We start from the raw sequence: 10,323 nt of genomic DNA, 5'->3' as shown, positions 1-10,323 counted from the left end.
ACTGTTCTGTAAAGGTCCAGATAGTAAATATTTTGGGCTTTGCAGGCCAGAAGGCCTCTTTCACACAGCTCAATTCTGCCATCGTAATGGGAAAGCAGACATAGGTGATACATGAATCAATAAATGTGGCTGTGTTCCAATAAAATTTTATTTATGGACACTGAAATTTGAATTTCATGTAATTTTCACGTATCACATAATATTATTCTTCATTTTTTCCCCAAACATTTAAAAATGTGAAAGCCATGCTGACCTCATGAGCTATACAAAAACATAGTATTTCTATGTACAGATAAACTAAAATGTATTTATACAGTGTCCTGTTGATGGGCTTTTAGCCTGGCTCCCGTCCTTTGCTCTCTCATATAATGCGGCAGTGAATAAGCTTGCCCATACACCAGGTCCCGTGCAGGCGAAGTACCTGTAGGATGAACTTTGATCCGATCTGAATAGCCTTTCTTCTCCTCCCAGCTCCTCCTCGTCCTTTCTCATCTCCTTAGAGGCTTCATCTTGCTCTCTCAGTATCAGTTAACATCACATGCACTGAGAGCTTCACACCAGGCACCAGCCCTGGCCTGTCTCTGCAGAGATGCTCTAGCCTACCCCCCTGCTTCTGTCCCGTCAGCCCTGCTCCAAGCCAGTATTTCTTTGGGGCCTCCTAGTAGGTCCCCTGCCTTTATTCTCTCCCTTCTCAGCCTTTCCTCAGGGAGCCTCCAGAGGGATGCATCAAAGTCACAAGTTTAACTCTAATGGCCCCCTGCTCAGTTCACAGATCTGTGCAAGGAAACTATACCCCTTAGAGTGGTATTTAAGACCCCTATCCACCATGGTCTGACCTCTTCCTACTGTAGCTTAGTGACTAAGAGAGCAAACCGGGGATCCAAACGGGGCAGGATCCTGGCTCTTCTCCGAGCTTTGACATAGGGCAAACCGACTTTCCTTTGGTGAAAGCTGTGTTTTCTAACCTGTGAAACAGGCAGAAATAGTCCTCTAGGGTTGTTGTGACTTAATTCGCAGAAAGCACTGAGAACAACGGCTGGCACGTATCATACATCCAGTGCATGCTAGCCATCATGATCTTTACTTTTAAATTCAGTCATGGCTTTACCTCCCACACTTAGCACCTGAGTTTCACTGCCTCGGTCTCCCACCACTGAGGCCATACTAGACTGTGACCATTTTGGAATCACTCCACGCCTGGTAACTGTGCCGTGTCCTGTTCCCGCTGCTTCTTCAGGCTCCCAGCCCTCCCAGCCCGGCCGCCTGTTGAGATGCAGTTGTTCTCCAAAGCCCGGCCCAGATGCGGTTTCCCTCCGAGGCCTCCTTCGCCTCTCTCCCTCTGTGATTGCCTTTCCACAACCTCCTACAACCTCCTACGCCTGCGTGGTTTGCGCCATTCCTCAGCTAGATTGTCAGCTCCCTGAGGGCGAGGACTGGGTCTTTTTCATCCCTGAGTTCCCCCCAGCACTTAGCATGGAAATTTACACGTGGGAAGTGCACAATAAATAACTTTAAGTCTGATGGCAAACTTGAGCTCGTTGGCGATGCAGAATGTGCACATGTGAAGAAATAATTATGCTGCCCAAGGCAGGACTCGTTACTCCTTCATGGTCTAGAAGCCATACACTTATGAACAGAATGGAGTAAGGTTTCCCTAAACCTCAGAGGTGCGTTGGAGGTCTGCTGGCCTTGGCTCATCCATTCCTCATCATGCTTTTGGGGTTAACAAATCCAACAATCCTGCAAACAGTGTTTGCTTTGCAATCAGCATTCATCTGCCTTTCATTCCCCCCATAAGATAAGTACCAGATGATGAAGAACCAAGCTGAGTGCGGGACCTTTTTAGATTTGGGGTGCAGACATTCTATGTGAATCAGAACTTTCTATTCCTTACACATAGGATTCCAAAAAGTCTAGATGGTTAGGTTACTTTGCTTATGACCAAAATCTCTTTGAATGCAGTTGTGACTATATGTGTGATTGGAGCTCAGAGAAGAGGGCAAGGCCATCAACCCACATATCCACAGGGACTACATTGGACTACAGGTAATAGAAAGCTTAACTGCTTTTTTTCCCTTGATGTAACATAAATCCTGACGTTTGGTGGATGATTCAGCATCATAGGCTCCTTCTGCCCTTTTGCTCTGCCACAGTTAGTATGTGAGTTCTATCTCCAAGGATGCCGTGAGGTCTCAACATGGCCGCTGCAGCTCCAGATATCACATTTACATTCCAGATGAGAAAAAGGGGAGATAGAGTAAGAGACAAAAGAGCACAGTTCAGTGAGCCCTTATTAAAGAGGTTTCTCAGAAGCCCCTTCCAACAACTGTCATTTACATCTCATTGGCCATATCTGTGCTCCATGCACCCCCTAACTGTAAAGAAAAGTGGGCAGTAAGAATGGTGTGGGTAGTTGGCTGTCTCTGCCACAGTCGGGATAATCATGGAAGACTTCATGGAAGAAATGAGCCACAGTAGGAATGGATAAGCACTTCGCACATGCAGGCACAGGAGTGCGGGTGGGGGAGGGGAGGCTCTCCTGTGAGGGAGCAGTTCTGGTTTCCACTTTAGAGATAAGGAAAACAAACCTAAAGCTATTCAATAACTCACTCAGGGTCACGCAGCTACTAAATGGCAGTCTAGATGCAAACTCCAGAATCCAGCCAGTTCCTCTCTCCCTGCCCGGCCCACCTCGCTATCTCCGTGTGCAAATCCAGAGTGGAAGGAAAGAAGAAAGGGTCAGAGACGGCGAAGTCTGTGTTTCCAGAGCAGAACCCTGACAGGGCTCAGAAGGAAAAGGGAATAGAGACTCCCAGATTGCTCTAAGTGGGAATTTTTGAACATAGAGATATTGTATTTACTTATGGGCTAATTCCCAGAAGAATTTGGTCTGTTTTACAGTCTTTAGAAAAGTATTAATAAGAAATAAAAGTTGAAAATCAAATAGAAAACTGAGGAGACATGTTTGGAGGTTAAGAGCGCCTTTTGTTGGGGACCCATGGACAGAGCAAGGGCCGGGGTGGAAGGACGAGCTGGGCAGGGTAGCAGGTGGGTCTCTTCTGCTCACGACCCAGCCCCTGCCAGTCTGGGTAGCAGCCAGCAGAAGCCACCACCTGTCTGGAGCTGGGTGGAGGCTGGGCCTGTGCGGAGTGCAGCTGGGTTGCTCTCAGTCATGGGAACACTCCCCCCTTGAGAGGGTACCAGTAGGGAAACTCTGCGTGCCCTGTGCCTAGGGCCACATTCCTGCCCTCTGGGTCCCCTGTGTGGCTCAACAAGTGGAAAGGGAACTCTACTCCCCGCTCCCACTGGGTGTCCCTAGACCAGGAAAATACTAGGGCCTCAGGTTTCCCCCCAGATGTGGCAGCTCAGGGGTTAGAGCGGTACCAGGGGTGCTGGCACCGCGGCTGTGGCCGAATGCCCCCACTAGGCAGGACCTGGGACTGCAGTTACCTGCTAATTTCATGAACACGGCTCTGTTGTTGCTGTCGTCTTTGCTGTCTGGTAGATGATGGCACCATCAACTAAAATCTGGAATGTGGAAGAAGGGACAGGTTGGTGGGAGAGCGGTGGAGGCTGGAGATAATCCGTTATCGTTTCGAAGAGAAGATGGAGCCTGACCCTGACCTAAGTCAGTTAATGCACGGAATGGTTGAAAATGGGAAATAGAACAAACCATATATTTCAACACTGTGTGGATTGATCAGGAAACAGGAGTCCAGTAAGCCCCCAGGATGTGCTCAGCATGATTCTAAGCTCTCTGACTAACATATGAGAAGTAGAGTAAAACCCAGCTAGTCTAGCCATTTGAAACTGTGGCAGATAAATTTTCTGGACACCCGAAAATTTACCAGCCCCACACAGTTTAAGTACTTTTTGAAAAATGTTAATTATTTTGGATCAAAATATTTTTTAAATGCACTAAGTTCATCCCTGGCTTCTTAGAGGCTACTGAACACTGTTCCATTGTGAACATCATCCGTCTGCTCTGCTGTCCTGTGATATGACGATGGCCCTGGAGGCTGTGGGAGGGGGCAGCTGTTTGCTTCCGTACCACATGGCACCTGGGTGCTATTTTGTTTTTAAATCTGCTTCTGTATTTCTTCTAGGCATCCCCTCACTGTCAGGCTTCGGTGTGTTAATTTCCCCTGCTCTTTTTAAGCCTCCCTTTATTGCATCTAGTCTGCTCTAAGTTTGGAGACCAGACATAAATGATTCATATTTTACAGCCCATCTTGACCCAAAAGAGAATTAAAGGGATGTTTGTTTGGTTGGTTGGTTGGTTGGTTGAAACAAGAAACATTTATTTCACATAGTTCTGGAGACTGGGAAGTCCGAGATCAAGGCGCTGGTGGATTCAGTGTCTGGTGAGAGCCCAGTTCCTGGTGTCTGGACAGACATCTCTCTTGAGTTCTCACATGGTGGAAGGGATCTAAGGCAGAGGTCCCCAACCTTTTTGGCAACAGGGACCGGTGCTCCTATGAGAATCTAATGCCTGACGATCTGAGGTGGAGCTGAGGCGGTGATGCTGGCGCTGGGGAGCGGCTGCAGATGCAGATGAAGCTTCACTCACTAGCCCACCACTCACCTCCTGCTGTGTGGCCCTGTTCCAGTTGTGGCCAGGGATTGGGGACGCCTGGTCTAAGGGGACTATTAAGATCTATCAAGTACTTACTGTGCGCTGGGCATTTTACCAGCTGTTTTGCCACCACTATTTTATTTTTCATGACAGCCCTGAAAGTTGGGAATGTTTTTAGCGTATGTGCCGCCAGAGCGAGCACAAGTTGGGAATTTTTATTACCACTTTACAGATGTGTAGACTGGGACTCGGAGAGTTTAAGCAACTTGCCCAAGGTTGCACAGTTGCTAGTGAGTGACAGGGCTAGAATTCAGCTGTGCTGTGTCTGGCACAGGGACTATCCATGCTCTTCCCTCTGTGCCTCGCTGCTCTGGGTTTGTGGTAAATTTGCATGCGGTTCCCTATTGCTCGTTCCTGTGTGGAGCTGTGATTGTTTTATCTTTCTAAATAGAACATAAGCCCCTTGAGGACAGTGACGTGGCTGCCCATTTATGTATTTCTCATACCATTGCCCAGTGCCAGGATTCCAAGTGGTCAACAGTTTTGCAAAGAGTGAAAAAGCCTGGCAGAATGGGGACAAGAGAATGGAGCGGGCCATCGCCCGCCCTACCCAACACCCCATACTTCCCTTTGCTACCTAAAACCTTCAACTTGCCACCAGGTGTTTGCTCAGCATTTGCTGAGCAGACTGCTCTGTCTGTATAAAGCCCAAACCTTCCTTCGGCTTACACCAGCAACTAACCACTGAAGCACCCCTGCCATGGGCCATTTGCAGTTGACAAGAAGGAGCGCCTGGCTCAGGCAGCCTGCCTCTCTCTAGGGACCAACAATGAGGCCAAGTTCAGATGAGAAACCGCAGGGACACAGTCCAGTAGTGGGAGGCTGGTGTTGGGGCCAGGATTTTTGCTAAAGAAATTCTAGAGCAGGTGCCTCTGAGGAAACGCTTTCATATAGAGCTTCTTTCCTGAAAGGAGAGTGACTGAAATTCCAGTGACCCAACTTTCCAGCCAAAGCAAGAAGCAGGCCAGCAATCCAGCAGAGCCTGGTTCTGCCAAGTAACACTCGCTCTGAATCTTTGCTCTATGACTAAAACATTGAGGAGAAAAACTGTCCTGTCACATGACTTACGATTTCATTGTGACAAGCCAGTTTCTGTTTGTGTTTTGGTTCTCTGTCAGAAACTCTGAGCTCAGTGGGGAACCCCTCCCTCCCATGTGACCAGAGCACAAGGGCTGTGTCACGTGGTCACATTTGCCAAACATTTCTCTGGGTGACATCACACCCTTGCTGATTGCACAGGTATTTCTTAGCCTCCTAGGGTGACACAGAATTTGCATCATTTCTGATACTTGGTTCTTGATCTGTTTGTCTCTGGTTAATAATGAATCTGGATTGGGGTCGGGGGAAGTTGTTGAGACAACCAGAGAGCAAACATGCCCCACAGAGAGCTAGGCGAGGCTTGGAGCGGGGGCTCCCAGCCCATCCTCTGCCCCAGGAGCCTTCTCTCATTTCCTGGGACCAGATCTGAGGTATAGAGGTTGTTAGTCCAGTCCCTTTAGTACTTGCCCTGAGACTTGCTTAAATTCGGAACCCCTTCGGACCAGCCTCGAAGGCCCCGGGCCAGGCACTGCTGAGCCTCAGGCTTTTCTGCACCAATTTCCTCATTTCCTCTCTTCAGAGCATCCCGCTCTGGAGGACCCAGGACTCCCTCCCTCCCTCTCTCTGGCCGTTTGCCTGGAGTCAGAGCTCAGCCTTCCCACCCTCCCGCTTGCCTTGGGTTCGTGGACAAACCACTTCACAGACCTGTGGAGGGCCAGGGCTGAGGGACTCTGCAGAGAGCCCTCAATCCAATTACCTAATGAGAGGGGAGGCCAAGGCTGGCAAGGTGACTTCCTAACCCACATCATTCACTCACCACCTTCCAGTCCACCTTCACCTCCCTGGCCTCAGTTTGCCTATCTGCCAAGGACTGGGGAATGAGCCCCATTCTCCCAGCTTCAGGATGAAGACTGGGACCAGCAGGGCTTGTGAAAGGGCACATTACCCATTGTTCCAGAGGGTCTCAGACTTGAGCTTGCATCAGAATCCCCTGCAGGGCTACGACAGGACAGAGTGCGCCCCTTCCCTCCACCCGCAGGGTTTCTGATTCGTACGTAGGTCTGAGGTGGGGCCAGGTAATTTCCATTTCTAACACGTTTTCAGGTGATGCTGTGGCTGGTTCAGGGACCGCAGTTTGAGAAGCACTGCTCTAAATCACAGAGGTCCTGGACACAGCTCTGCGGGTCACCCAGAACGGGTGAGAGGCAGTGCTGGGAGCCGGCTCTAACTGGCTCCTGGAAGTTGGTAGCTTAAAACCAACCATGATAGGAGTGTTTACACGTCGGAACTCAGCAAATGCTGCAAACCAGAGCGCTCCTTCCCAGATTGCTGCTTGTTTAACGTTCACCAGCACACCACGGGGTGAAGGAGCGGCCTTCCTCTTCCTCTGTGCTCTAAGACTGTGTTGTGCCTCAGGACTTGGACAGAAAATCTCAATCAGAATTCTCTGTGCCTCCGATTCCTTCTCTGTAAATGGAAAACAATAGCATCTACCTCACCGGGCCCCAAGAATCGAATAAGAATATACATGTGAATCACTTAGCAAAGTACCAGGCATAGAGCAAGTGCTCAAAAATAGTATCTATAGTCATTAAAATCCCCTGGAATGTAGGGATCTTTCTATTTTCTTTCTATAAGATTTGTACACAGTTATTCTCTGGGGACCATCCCCAATGCCCAGCGTGAACCCCAGCCCCTGGGTTTGTACGTGCAACACCCTTGGCCATAGCAGCTTGCACTGGATGCTCTGGGGCTCAGAATCTCTCCTGGGAATGTGGACCTGGAGCTCAGAGCCAACCTGTCACTCACCACCTCCGGGTCAGTAGAGCAGCAGGCTGTGCCTGCAGCCAGAGGGACAAGGAAGGGCTTCAAAGAGAACGGGCAGAGCAGGCGGGCAGAGGTGGCATGGGCAGGAGCTCAGAAAGAGTCCTGAGGACACTCTGCCTCTGCATCAGGGCTCCTCTAAAAGTTCTGCTGTCCTGCCCTGGGCCCGCTTCCTGACAACAAATGTCCCCCTTGGCTTAAGTCATATAGAGCAGAGGTCCCCTTTTTAGCACCAGGGACCGGAGCTCCACTGAGAATCTAATGCCTGATGATCTGAGGTGGAGCTGAGGCGGTGATGCTGGCGCTGGGGAGCGGCTGCGGATGCAGATGAACCTTCGCTCGCTTGCCCACCACTCATCTCATGCTGTGCAGCCCGGTTCCTAACAGGCCGCGGACTGGTACCAGTCTGCGACCCGAGTGTTGGGGACCCCTGATATGGAGTTGGCTTCTGTTGGTTGCAACCTAAGTGTCCCAGGTACTTCCCTCTTTGTACACTCCTGTCTCCCCACCTGTTCCAGTGCAGGCACGGGGTCCAGTGCTAGCTAGGCCCTGATCGCTGTGGGCCTTGGGCAGGTCTCTGGCCTTGCTTCTTTGATCTACTCAATGTGTGTGAACTTGGGAGGGAGCAAGCCTTCTTCTGGATTGTCTCCCTGATATGGATAGAAACGAATATTTCCAACATTACAAAATATCATCGCCCCCTGCTTAAGGCCCTTCAGCAACTCCGCGTTGCCCTTGGGTTGCACCCAGTCTCCTTCATGGACTGGAGGTGCTGTGTGAGTCTCCCCTTGCCCCTCTCCACCCTCCACTCCTTCCCCTTCCCATTCACACCCGACTGCGAGCCACATGGACTTGCTGGCAGTTCCCCCAAGACCCCATGTTCTCTGTGGCTTCTCTCTGCGTAGAATAAAATTTCCCCAAGCCTACAGCCAACTACCAACCATTTTTGGGGCCTCCCCTTCGATGTCACTTCCCCTGGGCCGCCTTCCCCAGCAGGGCCCTGGCTGCCCCCCTCTGCCTTCAGCCTGTACATCTCCCCATCGTCACAGCACTTGCAATGGCCCACTTGGTCCTCTGCTGCAGCACAGGTTCCCCCAGGGCAGGCACCAGGCATCAGCCCCTCCTGTTTCCCCAGAGACCGCATGTTAGTGCTCAGTGAATGGTTAGGTAAATGTTGTGGCCGAAGGAAAGTGGGCTCCAGAAGACCCCCAGCGCTCAACACTCCAGGAGCCGCCACCATTGTGCGTGGTGGGTGACCTCTGGGAAATCTAGTTTTCCAGAGGGAGGAAAGGGAGAGGAAGGAGGAAGGCAGCCTCCCCGTGGGTCGGGAGGAGGCGGTGGATGAATCTGTGCCTGGGAGATTAGAGAGGGAGCTCCGATGGAGGAGCAGATGGCAGGTTGAAGGAACGGTGAGGTCAGCAGTTTTTTTTCAGCAGGAAGGAAGTAATATGAGGTATAGGGGATGAAGGTACAGAATCTAGAGGGGAAGCAAAGAGGGGAAGCAAGGCAGGGCAGAGGGGACCCCCACTTCTCAGCCTGAAGCTCATGCCGTGCATGTTCCCAGGAGGCTCCACGTCCCAGGCTCATGGACTTGCCAGTGGCTGGGCCTCATGATGGACACGTGTGCCTAACCTGAAGGAAGTCCCGTGTGGTCTGACCTAAAGGAAGCTGTGGGGCAGAATTATGTCAAATGAAATTCTTCAGGGTTTTTCCTGCCGTAGTCAGCTTGCTAATGTCCCTCTGAGCGGCGCTGCAGGGGGAGTGGTCCTGGCGCCCAGCACCAGGCAGAAAGTCACGAAGCCTTCAGAGCCACAGCTCACCCCCACCCCTCCCCACTCCATTCAGGCTCCTCTTCGAGGCCAGCCAGAGAAACGGGTGGTTCTGCTTCCTCGGGCACAGGTCCCAGAGTCACAAAGCCACACAGCATCAGGTCCCAGGGTCGCAAAGCCACATAGCATCGCTCCAGCTCATGGCCATCATCCCTCAGTTACTGCAAAGTAGGGCTCGCATGGCCCCCACAGTGTGGAAAGCCTAGTTCTCTAACCTCCAGGAATCCTTGCAACTGGTCGGACCACATGCAGGAGTTGGGCTTCTGGTCCATTAAATTCCCTGCCCAGGAAGCTATGGTGTGAGGCTCCCTTGTAATCTGTGATATATTTCAGAGCTGCCCAAGAAAGATTTTATCAGTTAGACATTAGGACTTTCATAGTTGATCCTACTAAAATTATGTGCACAAACAGGAAGCTAAAAGAGTATAGAGAACGCCTATATTGGCCTGCCTTCCCCAGCAACATAAGAAAGTTTTAATCCTAAAAAGCTTATAATCTAGAAGAGGGGGTGAGAATAAAGAAAATGAATGTGCACTTAAAAAGAAAGCGCAGAGAATAAATAAATAGTAAAAGGTGCTTGCTGATTACAACTGGACTGTAATATGGCTCAGGGAGTCAGTTCTGTATCAGAGTTCGCTGAGAACTGGGGGGCGTGGGGACCAGAGCTGGGCCTGCAGGAGGCGGGTTCGGATCCATGGAGAAAAGGAGGGAGTGTTTCCAGGATGGGGAATGGCGTGCGTGAGTGCGTGCCTGTCGCGTATGCTGGACAGGAGGACGGGATTAACCAAATGCAGGATGATAAGATGGGTGAGAAACGGCAGTGGGGTGCTGGGGGGCATTTATGAAGTCTCTGCACACCCAGCTCCAGGAATTAGGGATGATGGAAAGGATGGGCATGGCGGAGAGGCAGCTGAGGTACTTTCCAGCGATCGCTGGTCACCAGAAGGCCAGGGAGGCCGAGTTTTCTGTGGGGTGACTGACTTGAGAGCTGAGGGA

The 10,323-nt window shown here is 50.9% G+C and overlaps 1 long non-coding RNA gene across 1 annotated transcript in view; it reads left to right on the top strand.

Annotated features, from left to right (window-relative positions):
- The window catches only part of LOC112476420, a 63,423-nt gene extending 61,388 nt beyond the window's left edge, over positions 1 to 2,035 (top strand). The window contains exon 4 of the long non-coding RNA XR_003045053.1: positions 1,963 to 2,035. This is a non-coding gene — a long non-coding RNA (uncharacterized LOC112476420). The remainder of the gene's footprint in view (positions 1 to 1,962) is intronic.
- The last annotated feature ends 8,288 nt before the right edge of the window (positions 2,036 to 10,323 follow it).

This window comes from Pteropus alecto, unplaced genomic scaffold, assembly GCF_000325575.1.
Source record: "Pteropus alecto unplaced genomic scaffold, ASM32557v1 scaffold101, whole genome shotgun sequence".
Taxonomy (NCBI): Eukaryota; Metazoa; Chordata; class Mammalia; order Chiroptera; family Pteropodidae; genus Pteropus; species Pteropus alecto.
The sequence above is the reverse complement of the archived record's forward strand: the minus strand, read 5'-3'. Positions and strand labels throughout refer to the sequence as shown.